Source organism: Lepidochelys kempii, chromosome 5, assembly GCF_965140265.1.
Source record: "Lepidochelys kempii isolate rLepKem1 chromosome 5, rLepKem1.hap2, whole genome shotgun sequence".
NCBI lineage: Eukaryota > Metazoa > Chordata > Testudines > Cheloniidae > Lepidochelys > Lepidochelys kempii.
In genome coordinates, this window is record NC_133260.1 from 110,817,442 (window position 1) to 110,832,500 (window position 15,059).

The window sequence follows — 15,059 nt, forward strand, 5'->3', positions numbered from 1 at the left end:
ATGACGCTGGCCAAACACAAAATGGAGGAAACGCCTGTGCCCCGGGAAAATGGAAATATAGAAATATGCATCCTTTAAATCGAGGGCAGTGTACCAATCTCCCGGATCCAGGGAGCCAATAATGGAGGCCAGAGAGACCACACAAAACTTCAACTTCTTGAGAGACTTGCTGAGGCGGCGCAGGTCCAGAAACGGTCTGAGGCCCCCTTTTGCTTTCAGGAGCAGGAAATAGTGGGAGTAGAACCCTTTCCCTTTCAAGTCTGGAGGGACCTCCTCTATGGCCCCCAGGTGTAGGAGGTTCTCGAGCTCTTGAACGAGTAGTTGCTCGTGAGAAGGATCCCTACAGAAGGACAGGGAAGGGGGCTGGGAGAGAGGGTCGGCCACAAACTGCAGGGTGTAGCCCAAAGATATTATGCGAGCACCCAGCAGGGTCAGCCAAGGTCAGCCGCAACCAGGCCGACCGAAAAAGGCACAGGAGGTTGAGGAAAGAGCAGAAGGGTGGATCCTGGGAAGTGACTGGGGTGCCGTCCTCAGGCACATCCTCAAAACACCTGCTTCTAGCTTCCTTGGCCTCAGGTAGGACCAGGCTGGGCAGAGGAACAAGACGACGAAGGGTGATGCTGTTTAAATCCTTTGTCTCTGTCCTCCTTCCTGTAGGAGCTGGACCTAGGGACACCCCAGGACCTCGATGGAAGTGGGGAACAGAATGGCTTTCTAGCCTGCCCAGGGGTGTGTAGACGGTGATGAGCTGCCAAAATCTTAACAACTGGTTCCCTCCTCACCCCACGAGGGGGTCGTTGCCACCCCCGCCCCCTGGGACTCCTGCCCCATCCAACCCCCCGCGTTCCTTGATGCCCCCCCGGGACCCCTGCCCCATCCATCCCCCTCCCCTGTCTGCCCCCGGAACCAGGCAGGAGGGTCACGTGGGCCACCGTAGTGGGTGCTCACCCCACCCCTAAGAGCCAGAGGGACCTGCCAGGGGGCGAGGTGGGGAGTCCATGCAGTGCTTACCTGGGGCAGCTCCCAGGAAGCATCGGGCAGTCCCTCTGGCTCCTAGGGGCGGGGGAGCGTAGCTTGGGGGGGGGGAGCAGGGGGAGCGACTACTTCCCCCACTGATCACATCAAAATTGGCTCCTTAGGCTGGAGTACCCATGGGGAAAATTTGGTGGGTGCAGAGCACCCACTGGGAGCTCCCTGCCCCGCACCCAGCCCCAGCTCACCTCTGCTCCACCCCCTCCCCTGAACACGCCGCCCCGCTCTGCGTCTCTGCCTTCTCCTCCCCGCCCCCGCCGGCTTCCCGCGAATCAGCTGTTCATGCGGGAAGCCTGGGAGGGCTGAGAAGCAGGCGGTGGCTTCACGCTCAGGCCCAGGGAGGTGGAGGTGAACTGGGGCGGAGAGCGGTTCCCCTGCGCGCCCCCCGGGTTACCTGTTGCGGCGCGGGTGGCCCTCCTCGTGCCCCCCCCACCCCAGCTCACCTCTGCCTCCCTGGGCCTGAGCGCGAAGCCGCCACCTGTTTCTCAGCCCTTCCCCCCCGCCAGCTTCCTGCGCGAACAGCTGACTCGCGGGAAGTGGGGGGGGGGAGAAACAGAGCGGGGCGGTGCATTCAGGGGAGGAGGCAGAGCAGAGGTGAACTGGGGCTGGGAGTGGAGCTGCCGGTGGGTGCTCGCACCCACCAAATTTTCCCCTTGGGTGCTCCAGCCCCGGAGCACCCACAGAGTCGGCGCCTAAGGCACCACTTTTGGCCAGTTGTTAAATTTAGAAGCCCTTTTAGAACCAGTTGTCCCAGCGTCTAAATTTAACAACCAGTTCCAGCAAACTGGTGTGAACTGGCTCCAGCTCACCACTGTGTGTAGGCCCCAGGAATGAAGGGTGGCCCAAGAGTCTAAGGCCGTGGAGCAGTGCGTCCGTCAGCTCCAAAAAGAGCCCTGCTCCCTCAAACAGAGGTCCTGAAGGGTAGTCTGCAACTCCTGGGACAGCCCAAAGGACATTGGGAAGAGGCAACTACCCTGGCTGCTGAGTCCGCAGCATCCCAGGCCATCTGGAGGGCACTTCTTGCCACCACTTTGCCCTCTTCCACCAAGGCAGCGAACTCCTGGGCTCAGTCCCGTGGGAGGCCCTCCTTGAACTTGCTGATGGATTCCCACAGGTTGAAGTTGTACCTGCCTAATAGGGCCTGAGAGTTAGACATCCGAAATTGCAGGCTGGCTGTCACATAAAGTTTCCTGCCAAACACGTCCAGCCTCTTGGTGTCTTTATTTTTCGGTGTGCTGCTCACCGGGCCCTGCCTGTCCCTTTCGCTGATGATGGAGGGTGCGTGTACAGGCACTCAAACCCCTTTGCTGGGATATATTTCTTTCCTGCCTTCTTGAAGGTAGATGGAATAGAAGAGGGGGTTTACAGTCTGCCACACAGACTTAGCAATTTTTAAGACGCCTGGGTGGACGGGTAACATGACGCAGGCCACAGTGGAGAAGGATATGACATTAAAAAGGTTGTCAGACTCCTCCACTAGCTCCAAGTTCAGACTGGCAACCCCTCTTTTGAGTAGGGCTTGGTGCTCCTTGAAGTCATCGGGAGAACTACTTGTTTGTGGGGGACCTGCCACTGCATCATCCGGAGACAACGAAGATGACTGCACCACAGGGGGAGGGGCGGCTTCCTCTTGCTCATCTGCAGACCGCTCCTTGGGCATCGGGGCCCACTGCATGCCCCCGCATCAGCACCATGCTGGGGAGCAATTTGTCCGATACGGCCTGGAGGAACAGTGGGAATACGGGATTGGCATAACAGGTACAGCCCACGGGTTCCAGTACTGCCACTGAGCCAGCCACTGTCCCCGCCTTCACGTTGTTGTCGCAGGAGCCGCACGGGTCTCGCCCAGTGGCGATTCGTTTTTTATAGGTGAGGGACTGAACTGTCCTTCTGACTCAGACCATTGCCCTGCTGGTGACCAGGACAGAGCTGTAGATGCCCAAGTCTGCCGACTGACCCTCACTGCCGACCAGTAAGGAGAGGGCGAGGATCGGTGCCTGCCCGAATAGCGGTACAGGGGAGCCAAAGAACGATACTGCACCGGAGGGATCAACACCTGGGAGATTGCCTAGGCGATGGTGATCTGCACCGTGGCGATCTCTGGTGGGAGGCTCAATGGTACCGTGGGTTTATGCTTCTCTTTCTTTCACTGGACTCCCATACTCTGTGGCTCTAGGTGTGCTTTCCCAACCTAATAGGTATGCATCAGTCACATGGAGTCAAAGGTCCAGGAGGTAAAGTGGGTATCCCATTGTTACATTTTCCTTCTTAGTCCACCATTCCAGTGACTAGACAATGTGATGAGGATGGATGCTTGCCTATGCATCAATTTTGGGGTATGATTTCAGGCTCCTGAGAGGAATTTCTAAAGATTTTTCATGAAATATCATCTACAGATAGGCCATGAAAGTCACCAAGGAAATGAAAAGTTTGCAAACTAAAGCGAAACAGAGCTGAACCACAAACCTGTGCACTGCTGAAAGCAGAATTTCTGTGTAAAAGTAACGGGTGTGACCTGGCCCCAGAGTACTCTAGCAACAGCAGCAAACTACTTTGAATCTTATGATCCAGAAAGAAAAATGTCAATGCTTGTGTCCCAAGGGCACCCTTCCCCCTCACCCCCTCCCACACATATTCAGCAGAACCAGTAACAGTGACCCAGACCCAGCAGCTCCCAATGACCCAGCACAAGCAGTGAAAGAGGGAAACTGTCTCTCTGCATGGGGGAAAAGGACTGTCCTTACCTTTGTATCTTTCCAGCACTAAACAAATAAATAATAAAAATAACTGATGGTGCAGGATGTGATTCTGAAATTGCTTAGCTGAGTAACCAGCAACAGAAGCTCTACACATCAGGCTTGTTCCTAACTATCATAATAAGTTCACCTTAAGAAACATCTATTACGTGTTGGTGTTCCATGTAACTTTTCGTGAAATGAACAGGTCACCTTAAAAGTATACCTTAAATCATGGGACGGCAAAGTCATGCTGACTCTCTATCCTCTGTAGAAAAACAAACTTTAAAGCACTTGGTGCTGACATGCCCTCTACAGGATCAAGCAGAACTATTCAGCTGTGTGTATTAGACACCATACTGCCACTGCCAAGAGCTCAGAGATCCTCCTGTAGCACAAGTGGTAAGGCCTGTGCTCTATCCCAACTGCTACCGTGAAGCTTCAAGTGACCACAATCTGCAGTATAATGACAACTAAGATGTGCTACATGGCCACAGATTTGTTGAAGTACTAGAGTGACAGTATATTTTACATTGCTATATATTACCATAGGCTTTACCACAGAACTGTAGTAAATACGTTTTAATAGTAATTATAGTGTATGCTACAGTACAGTCTTCAGTGGATTACAAACACTGTAGTATTGTGGATTGTAGTAATTTACATGGCATTTGTAAATCAGTATAGAGCGCTGAATTTTATCTTAAGTCAGTAATTTTATTGTTTCTTCAAAATATTATGGCAAATTACTCTGACTAATCAAATTATAGTACATTAAGTTAACAGTGTAGTAAATATTACCATAGTTTCTGCAAAATCACTATAATATGTTTTACTGTAGTAAAGTACTATAATTTTTCCACTTTTTTTTCCCCTGGAGAAAAGCTAGTAATTCAGTCATATTCATCTGATTCAAAATTCACAAACTCAACTGATTTCAGTAGAGTTAAATCAGGGATAAGTTTTGCCCACTGGGCATAAGGAAGAGGAAATAAAGGTATTAGTTTAATGTTATTTAGTTGTCAGTTTTATACTGAATAGCCCATCAGCAAACCCAAATCAGGAACAAAAATACAAACCAAAATCATATGGCCAGATCCTCCCCCATTATTACTATTATAGATAGATATATACATACACACACACACACACACGTATATGTAAGAGGCCCCAGCTGGAGCACGGCCCAATGTACTAAGCAATATTCAAAAAGGAAAGGACAGTCCCCATCCCCAATAAGTTTACACTGCTCCAGTGTGAAAAAAATAAAGCCAGTTTAACTGGATCCCTGGAAATTCCCGCAGGTAGAGTCACCTTTGTCCATCTCTCCACATCTTCCCAGTCCCACACTGAACACAGTTCAACCAGACCAGAGGATCTGTCCTTTTGTCTTGCCCTGTTGGCCCAAACTGAGAAAGGATGACTACAATATATTAATATTCCACATAATTCATCCAATTTTTATCATCATAATCCATGGGAGGGCGGATGAAGAGGGTAACATGCCAGTGATAAACTTTTTAAAGTACCAACTTTCTAATGATGAACGAAACAACAGGTGACCTAAGCGGAATCTGTTTACATTTTACTTTTAAAAAAATGTAGTAAAATAGGTAGGCAGAATAAGACGAAGAAGAGAGAGAGGCTGCAATAAACAGAAAGGAAGAAAGGCTGCAATAAACTGGATTAAGGCCAGAGAGAAGGCAAGAAAAAACGTGGAAGGAGGTGAGGGAAGAGGAAATGGATAACAGAGACTGAAAAAACCAAGACAACACACAGCACGATATATACAAGCGTGAAGGAGAATGAAAGGGAAAAAAAAGCAGGAGTAAGAGACCTAGTATGTTTAAAATTTTAACATTACTTCATAGATGTTTGAAGTCTGAACACCAAAGAGTTTCAATAAAATACACAAATATAGATTGAGGAGATTTTGTGGACGGAGGTGGGGACGATGCATGTGTTTGCTTATTGGGGGCAGGGTGAAGGGAATGAGGATTTCCCAACCTCTTGGGATATCACACCTTCTCCTAGATATCACTGTTAAACCAGCCTCCTCAGGGTTTAATCTTTTATTCCTATATTTTAAAAAGGAATTGATTTTATTTTTTGTTTTTGGTATGTAACAGAGTGCACTCCTGTATTCACACTTTATACACTACTGTAATCATCTTTGTACAAGGCATGCCTTGTGATGTATCATTTGAAAACTCAACTTGCTGATCAGTAATATGATAAAACACATATAGCAACATTATGTGTAAAATCATGAACATAAGCTGAAATCATGACTGAAGTGTTTTTCCCAGATAATTCTGGGGAGTGGTTAAACCAGATTTCTAGGCATTCTTAGTCAAGAAAAGGGGGGAAGGAACAAAGATCTGCATCTTAGCAAATAAACAGCATGAGGTCTCCCTTCTCCAACAACTCCCTCACCCCCCTCTCCGTCCGTCTCTTGGTTCACCACCGGAAATGTTTTTTCAAAGAGGGTCTGAAACTATAAAAAGGAGGGGCAAATACCCCAAGACACTCTCCCTATCCATCTCATCCTCCACACCTGAGAAGATAGCTGTTGGACTCTGGGGGAGGGGTCCAGACCTGGAAGTTTTGTCAGTAATGCTTTTGGAAACATGTGGTGAGAAACTATGCTTTGAATCTAATATAGTTTATTAAATTACGCACTAGAAAGCATTTTTATCTTTATCTTTTTGTAACCATTTCTGACTTTTATGCCTCATTGCTTGTACTCACTTAAAATCTCTCTCTTTGTAGTTAACAAACGTGTTTTATCTAATTGAGTGTGTTTAAGTTGAAGTGTCTGGATAACTCCATTTAAGGTGGTAAAATTGTGTATATTATTCCCTTAAAGGAATAAATAGATTTAGTATATTTGGACTGTCCAGAAGAGGGCTGGGTAGCATGAGACAAATTTCTGGGGAGAAATCTGGGACTGGGAGTGTGTTGGGTCACCCTACAGGATCACCCAGACTGGTTACGCTGTGGCTCTCACAAGTGTGGCTGCCAGACTGTAGTTACACGCAGACACTCAGGGTGTGACTTGCATGGGGGGGAGCTAATTCCAGCAAGGTACTGTAAGGCACCCAAGGTTGCAAGGCAGGGGTGAAAGCCCCTCACTGCTCTGCATTGCACTCCCAGTATGTCACAGTATGCACCAGATTGCATCAATTGACAAAAGTGACATGAAAGAGACAGACAAGGTGATAGATCACCAGAGATAGGCAAACCCTAGTAAGGAGAACTGCAAAGGAGAAAGCAGCAGAGTGGATGGTTGAGAAGGACAAGACAAGGGACAATTTAAAAATAAAAGATTAATGCCTGTAATTATTCCTTTTCAAGTAAAGCCTAAAGTTCATAGTGAAAATCTTTGTGCCACACAACTCCATCTTGCTAGATAACGAGAGTGAAAGAGAGCTATGTACATATACAGCCCCCCCTCCCCCAAACTCCAAAACATAAAACCACTAACATCTGGGAAGCTGAGAGGTATAATGATCATAATTACAAAAAGTCACAACCCAGAGAATCACAACATCTAGACAGCCTAAGACTACAGACTTTCCTATGGTCAAGGAAAAACAAACCCTACCTCTGTTCCAGCATCAGCTCTAGCAGTAAGGTAGGAGGAAGACAGACATGCTCTTTACTTATCCCCATACTCCTCATCAGAGAAGCACGCCTACACATATTATTTTAAAACAGGCAATTATGAGTTCACTTTGCTAAGACTTCTTTTCTTTTCAAGGGTTACAACTGAGGAGAGCTTCACAATACTTTTTGTGTTGTGCCGGCACACATGCATTCACCCCAAATTAGTCACAGCATGAGAATTCTTCAGGAGTCCTATCATATTCAAGGGATCAAGAATCTCCCAGTACATGAAGATCTAAACAACATTCCAAGATTCTGACTTAAATCTAGAAAACTTTTTTGGCTTTCAGTACAAGTGCTTGAAGACTCAGGTTTTTCACTCGAAGATCAATGGCTAGCAAAGTGGAAGAATGCCAACATACCAAACAAACATTTCATCAAGAACCCAACAAAGGCTCAATGTTTTTTCCCCTTCCCATGAAAAATATGGTCCACTTAGAAACACATTCACACCTTACATGGCAGATGCACCAACCTCCTCCATAAATGGGAACTGAAACACAATCCTATTTGCAACTGCAGAAATGGACTTAAAAATGTGGAACATCTTGTCAACAAATGTTCTAATCAATCATATCCGGATGGTATTGCTGCAATCCACTTTGCGTCTCATGAAGCCAATCAACTGAATCACCAACCTAGACTTGAACATCTAATGTTGTTGATTTTAAGCCACACCAAAAAAAAAAAAAAAGAAGAAGCAGCATTAGTAACCAGCTGCAGTAATTAGATTTATGGAATATATAACATTAGGGAATGTGCAATTCATGAAATGTCCAGTAGGAATGCATAAGTTACAATTCCTTATACATATAAAATATGAATTATCAAACATATATTGACTGAATGTAAAATACCTACTTTGTCCATGCATGACAGAAAGAGAATAAAACAGTGTTTTTATTTTAGCTGAAGCAGAGAAACCAGATTCTGTAAATATGGGGTCACATGAAAAAGAGTGGTTGGTTTTAAGGCCAGGGAAGAAAAAAAATGTGTAACTTTGTCTTGGAAAGAGATTGATAATTTCAGTCTAAAGATCTGAATAGTGAGTCAACAAATCAGTGACTATGAGAAATATTTATATGGACATTTTCTTTTTCCTTTATAGGTCTGTAATACAGAGGTACATTCTAGCTCTGGACACAAAGGCGATGAGCTCAAGACTCTTAAATCTAAGCCAATGATATGCAAATTTTTCACCCCCACTCCCCACTTTTAACTAAGTAAATGAGCTCAGGCCCCATTTGTATGTGCTACAGACAATAGTCATATGTATCAGTTATTAACAAAACACTAGAATATTGCACTACATACAGTATAGTGATAATAAATAACCATACCAAGAATCAGTCAGACAGATGGAGGAGCTTGCCTCAGTGCACAACTGTGGAAAGAGATCAAACCTGAAAATAGAAAATGCTAATGTCCCTAGGAAACAGGGGCTCCGGGGTGGGGAAGTCTCATGGATTAACAGGGACTCAGGTTGGGGACCATGCCCCCCAGCCTGTTCCTCCTTGAATCCCTATCCAACCAGCCTGCTCACCTTTGAGTATCAAGTGCCCATTACCTCCCTGCCAGCAAAACACTGAGTCAATTGGTTGCTGCCTCCCCATCTCTGCTCTCAACTCCACTGTGGCAGGACGAAGGGGAAGCATTGAGAACAGTGGAGATTCTGGTACTCCATGACCGGGACCAAACCAAGGTTTCCTGCACTGCAGTGCTGAGCAGCAGCCTCTATATAAATGGCAACAAAAGCCAGGGGGGTTGCAGTATAACTGTTGAAAATAGCTGCCGTATATCAAAGATGATCTTTGAATATCAGTTACATTCTCTATCTCTCGCTCACACACACAGCACAGGAATTATAATGGGCAATTTGAATCCAGGTCTGTCATATAAATACATGTTTTAAAACTCCTTACATGTTATGGGATATGTCTGCATGTCTTGACTTAAAATTAAGTATCTTGTACATTCTGCTATTTCATTTGATCAGATTTTATTTTCTGAATGTTTGCATTGTAACACCAAAACTACTTAAATTCATATTGCAGAGCAATCAGACTCCCCTCTACTCTCTCCTCATCCTTCCAAACTCAAACAAGGTACTAATCACTTACTACTTAAATGTTGCCTACCAAGTTTGAAGCTGGGAGCAGTATTTGCAGCAATGTATGAACTCCTAAAAAGCAGCATCTATAATGCAAATGCTGAGACAGCCATGATTATACTGTGAGCAACTATGACAAATATATCTTACTGCAAGTTCTCTGAAGAATAGATAGATACATTAGATAGAAGATGGTAAGAACTATATAAGTAGAAACAGCATTTCTGCACTACTTACTGCAGGGTAAACAGTTCTAAAAATTTGTCAGTGCACCAGACATGGAATTTTATTCCTCACAGCCTAGTGATTTTAAATGCCCTGTGACCCTCTTAACCGCTGCCAACAACAACATCTGGTTCCTGGCACAAAGAAAATAGATTCTAAAAAGGTGTTTTTTAAAAATATATATATATTTTCATCATCTGCTTTATATATGTTCCTAGTGCAGAGAAAAAAATGTTTCTATGTATGACTAAAATATAGAAAATGGTTCTGCTATACAGTGGCTTTATGTTTTAGAAGAGGAAGGAAGAAATAATGACCAAGAATCAGAAAGTTTGTATAATCATATTGCACTGCAAAGACCACATTATAGAAAACAACAAAGTAATGCAGATGGAAGTGATGACTTGATTAAAGTGATTCCAAAGCCAGGTAACCATTTGACAACATGCATTAGGAATATCGAGCTTCTTCATTAATAACATTATTATGCTATTCCACATATTTTTCAATTAACCTTTCTATTTGTCATATGTTAAACTGCCACTTTACGTGCTGCATACCTATTGAAGGGAAGGCCTTCCATAATTCCTCTGATCGAAAAACACTCCACTCCCTTTAGTTACCATCTGCTGCTCCTACTACTGTAAAGTCTATTTGAATTGAATTCCGTGTGTGCTGGGATATCTACACCCAACTTCACCTGGAGGACCTTCTGCAGTGAAGGGGGTCTCTATATGTATCTAAGAAAAACTACTTCCAGCTTCAATCTCTCTGGTCACGCGATTACAGACATGAAAGTTGCTATATTACAACAAAAAAACTTCAAATCCAGACTCCAGCGAGAAACTGTTGAATTGAATTCATTTGCAAATTGGATACAATTAACTTAGGCTTGAATAGAGACTGGGAGTGGCTAAGTCATTAAGCAAGGTAACCTATTTTCCCCTTGTTTTTTCATACTTTCCCCCCTCAGATGTTCTTGTTAAACCCTGGATTTGTGCTGGAAATGGCCCACCTTGATCATCATACACATTGTAAGGAGAGTGGTCACTTTAGATAAGCTATTACCAGCAGGAGAGTGGGTTTGTGTGTGTGGGGAGGAGGGTGAGAAAACCTGGATTTATGCTGGAAATGGCCCAACTTGATTATCATACACATTGTAAGGAGAGTGATCACTTTAGATAAGCTATTACCAGCAGGAGAGTGGGGTGGGAGGAGGTATTTTTTCATGCTTTGTGTGTATAAAAAGATCTTCTGCACTTTCCACAGTATGCATCCGATGAAGTGAGCTGTAGCTCACGAAAGCTTATGCTCAAATAAATTGGTTAGTCTCTAAGGTGCCAGAAGTCCTCCTTTTCTTTTTGCGAATACAGACTAACACGGCTGTTACTCTGAAATACTTCCAGCTTGGAACTTCAGATGTCCTCTGCTGCTTTTTAAAATTTTGGGGATTATTTGGCCCTAGCCATCAGCTGTTTACTCTATTAATGGCATTTCATTTCAAAAAGGACTAATCATGTAATTTACACAGTTCTGTGCATGCAGTGGAAGGCTCTGAAGTCACTGCAGCCACACAATCCAGCCAAAGTAAACGGACATCAAGAAGGTTCACTGTTTAGTTGCCTATGGCTATGCCTACGCTTAAAACATTACAGCAGAACTGAAGCACTGAAGCTGCACTGCTCTAGTATTTCAGTGTAGACACTCACTGGAGTGGGGCAGGAGGAGATCTTCTGTCGCTGTAGTTCATCCACCTCCCCGAGAGGCAGTAGCTAGGTCAATGGGAGCTAGCACTGTCTACACCGGGAGTTTGGTCGGATTAAATACGTCGCTCATGGGAGCAGACTTTTTACACCCCTGAGCAATGTAGTTGGGTTGACCTAACTTTTAAGTGTAGGTAAGCCCTATGTGAAACCAGATGCAGGGTTCTAGCCCTGTTCCCTGTAGACAAATGTCGAAATCATAAGAAAACTGCCATTATAAGTTGCACCCTCGTTAACTGAATCATATAATGGTGAAGAATTGCAGAAAGAACTACTTTCTTTTAACAGTGGCTAAGGAACTTTATTAAAATAAGGAAAGGAGTATCAGCCTTAAAGCTACCCACTCTCTCCATCTCTTCACTTCAGCCTAGAGTCCTTCCTAGCCCCCTCCTACCCGAATTCCTGCTCCAGATTTACAGAAGTAGTATATATATCAAAGGACTGTTCAAATGTGACACCAAGGATTGAATGGGGATGAAAACTACACAACCATTCACTCAATGAGATAATTTCCTCTGTTAGAGGTTTGAGGACTTGCAGTGGGACAAGGGAGGGGAAGCTTGGATGATGCTGTTGAACTTGTTCTACTGGTAGATGCCATCTGACTCCCGGAATGAAAATCCAGAACTTTCATGATCAGTAAATTTGCTGGTGAGGACACACCAGCTCTGATTTGTTTAAAACTTGGTAGAAGTTTAACTAATTGAAACAGATGAGGGCAGTTGTGTTGTAAACGTTGATTACTCTGATTGAGTATAAGCCTGTCAACATCTCAGAAATGTCAGTACTTCCTTCATAGAATGGAGCAGCCACAGTGAGAGAACAGCTGTTTTAACAAGAAATAGCGACAAAGGGACAAGTAGGTCACTCTGAACAGGCTCAAAATGACCCTGAAAATGAAAGGGGCAACAGAGGGCAGAGACTTCAAGCATGTTAGAGAAGTGAGCCAACATTGGCGCCCCACATATCGCAAGTGATTTAACTCAGGCAGACCTGAATTACTTCAAAGCAAGAAATAAGGAGCAAGTTTGGAGTGAGGTGTGGGGCTTTCCGGTTTCTAAATACTGTAGACTAAATACTCTGAGGTGCTACACGTACTATTTTTTAAATAGTGGCTGTTCAGTATAAACAAGTACGCAGTGTGTTTTAAAAGACTACTAATACCGGGCCCTGCATCTGTAAGTTACATGCCTGAATCCAGCCAAGTTGATAGGGACCATACATTTTTATTTATTATGGGCTAGAAAATCTCCCTGTTTAAGAGGCAGTGCAGAGCTGGGCTGCCCAAACAGCAGATCATGGAATTAACTGTTTTACAGTTTGGTCCCTTCTTCCCACCTTGCTCCCAGGGGGCAGTGATCTGCTCCAACCTACTACCAGATGCAAATTACTTCTGTCTGCACATGGACAGTACTGCTCTGGCTGACACAGTGACACTGGGTGTACTTTACACCCGCTTACTGCTCTGTGCAGGTGCGTAGGACAAGCAACATTGCTCCCTTTTATTTTTTCCAGTATATTAAATGCATGAACTAGAGCCCCTAGCCTTAAGTACATAAAAAAACAAAATGAAACTAATGCCAACTCAGGAGAGGTCTGAAATTTTCCTTTCATCACAAAAGACACCAGCACATCATCTCGGGAAAAGCCTTGCATGAACAAATTACTGACTTGGGCATGTTGAGAAACCAATTGATTTTCAGACCAATATGGGGAGTGAATTAGAGAGTCAAGACCTCCAGGCCCAAAGACCACTTGGCCTCCAGACTGTTGAATACAGGGACTTCTAGCATGTGGGCCCCCATTTGATCACATATATCAAGGTAGAGGATAAGCTAGCAGCAGTCTTGAAGAAAACCATTTAGAGTTTTTTGGTTAAAACCAATACCTTGAATTGCATTGAGCAACTACTTGGAATCCAGTGTAGTCTTCAGATTGCCAACTTTCTACTAGCACAAAACTAGACACCCTTGCCCCACCCCCTGCTCTGCCCCTCCTCTGAGGTCCCACCCCTGCCCTGCCCCTTCTCCAAGACCCCACCCCTGCTCACTCCACCCCCCACCCCCCCACCAGGACTCAGGGGCTTGGGGTGAGGGAGGGAGGCAGTGCTGTAGCTGGGGATAGGGGTTCCAGGGTGGGGCCTGAAATGAGGAGTTCAGAGTGTTGGAGGGGGCTCCAGGCTGAGACACTGGGTTGGGATGTGGGAGTGGGGACACGCCACTGCTTCTGGGAGCCACATGGAAACAGGACAGGCAGGGAACCCGTCTTAGCCCTGCCACGCATCCAACCAGAGTTTTAATGGCCCGGTCAGCACCACTCACCAGAGCCGCCAAGGTCCCTTTTCCACTGACTGTTCTGGTCAAAAACTGGACACCTGGCAACCCTATGTAATCTACAGAGCACAAAATGAATAGGTGTCATGCAAGAAATACCACTACATTGGAGCTTGTCTATCCACAAAGGTTGCATTCTGTTTAACTTAAATCAGTTAGTGAAACTGGTGCAACTTTTGTGTATGATGTCTCTTAAATCAGTTTAAAACTGGGAAACTCATGCAAGTAAGTTTACCAGCACAAATTATACTAATGCAAGCCAAGTTTAAATGGATATAAAAGTGTCCATACACAAAGGTGCACCAGTTTGACTACAGCAGTATAAAATGACATATTTTACTACAGCTAGTTAAACTGGTACAACTGTGTGTGCAGTTTCCTAACGATCTTCAAGGAAAGCTCCATACAGAACAGCTTTCAGTAATAACTTCTGGAGGGTCATCAGTGGCCTTTGTGAAATGAATTGTTGATCTCAATCCAGTTCATTTTGGAGAAGCATCCTTATCACAAAAACCACCAACACAATTGACATCAAATTGGCTTTTGTCAGCAGTCTCAGCAGAGACGTCAAAGACCAAATGGGCAAAGAAATTCAGTTCTGCCCTCAGAAATGTGCTTCCAGATCATAGTGGAAACACAAAGGTGAGACAGTGACAGAAAGACTGTCCTGCAACTGCTATCCTGTTTTGTGAGTAAACAGAGGACTTCATACGACAGTGCTCTCAGTCTGGTGCCTTTCATGAGCACCATAATCATGAACAAAAGTTCAATAAAAACCAACCTTGTTCTTGAACACAGTGTGTCTCGATCCCAAATTACTTACATAATGACTGATCAACACTCATTCTAGCAGACATTATTGCTTATTTGTATCTATAAGGATCATAAGATAGTAAACACAGACAGTTGGATAATTCTATTATTGCGAGGAAAAAGTCCATAAAAAACTGTTTGTTATTTCAATAGTGTTAACCTCATAGCATAGCAGAAACATATGGATAACCCTCAGCTAGTGTAATATCCATCCACTTCAGTTGCAAGTATTCTTGTTACTCCATGTGCCTGTTTAGAATCCTAAATAAAATGACTGTCCTCTGCATTAGAGAGTCCCCCCCACCTCAGAAAAAAATTGCCATCATTCATTTCTAAGACAAACATACTCAAGGATATTCAGCACTGCAGCCGTTAGAGT

At 44.6% G+C, this 15,059-nt stretch overlaps 1 protein-coding gene across 4 annotated transcripts in view; it reads right to left on the reverse strand.

Annotated features, from left to right (window-relative positions):
- Positions 1–15,059, reverse strand: part of BNC2 (basonuclin zinc finger protein 2) — a 393,095-nt gene that overhangs the window by 318,616 nt on the left and 59,420 nt on the right. Inside the window, exon 1 of one of the 4 annotated variants that reach the window (XM_073346268.1) lies at positions 13,856–13,920. The exons of the other annotated variants lie outside the window; for them this stretch is intronic. The gene's annotated coding sequence lies outside the window, so the exon portion shown is untranslated. Of the gene's footprint in view, positions 1–13,855; positions 13,921–15,059 lie in introns of those variants that run through there. 4 annotated transcript variants of the gene reach the window in all.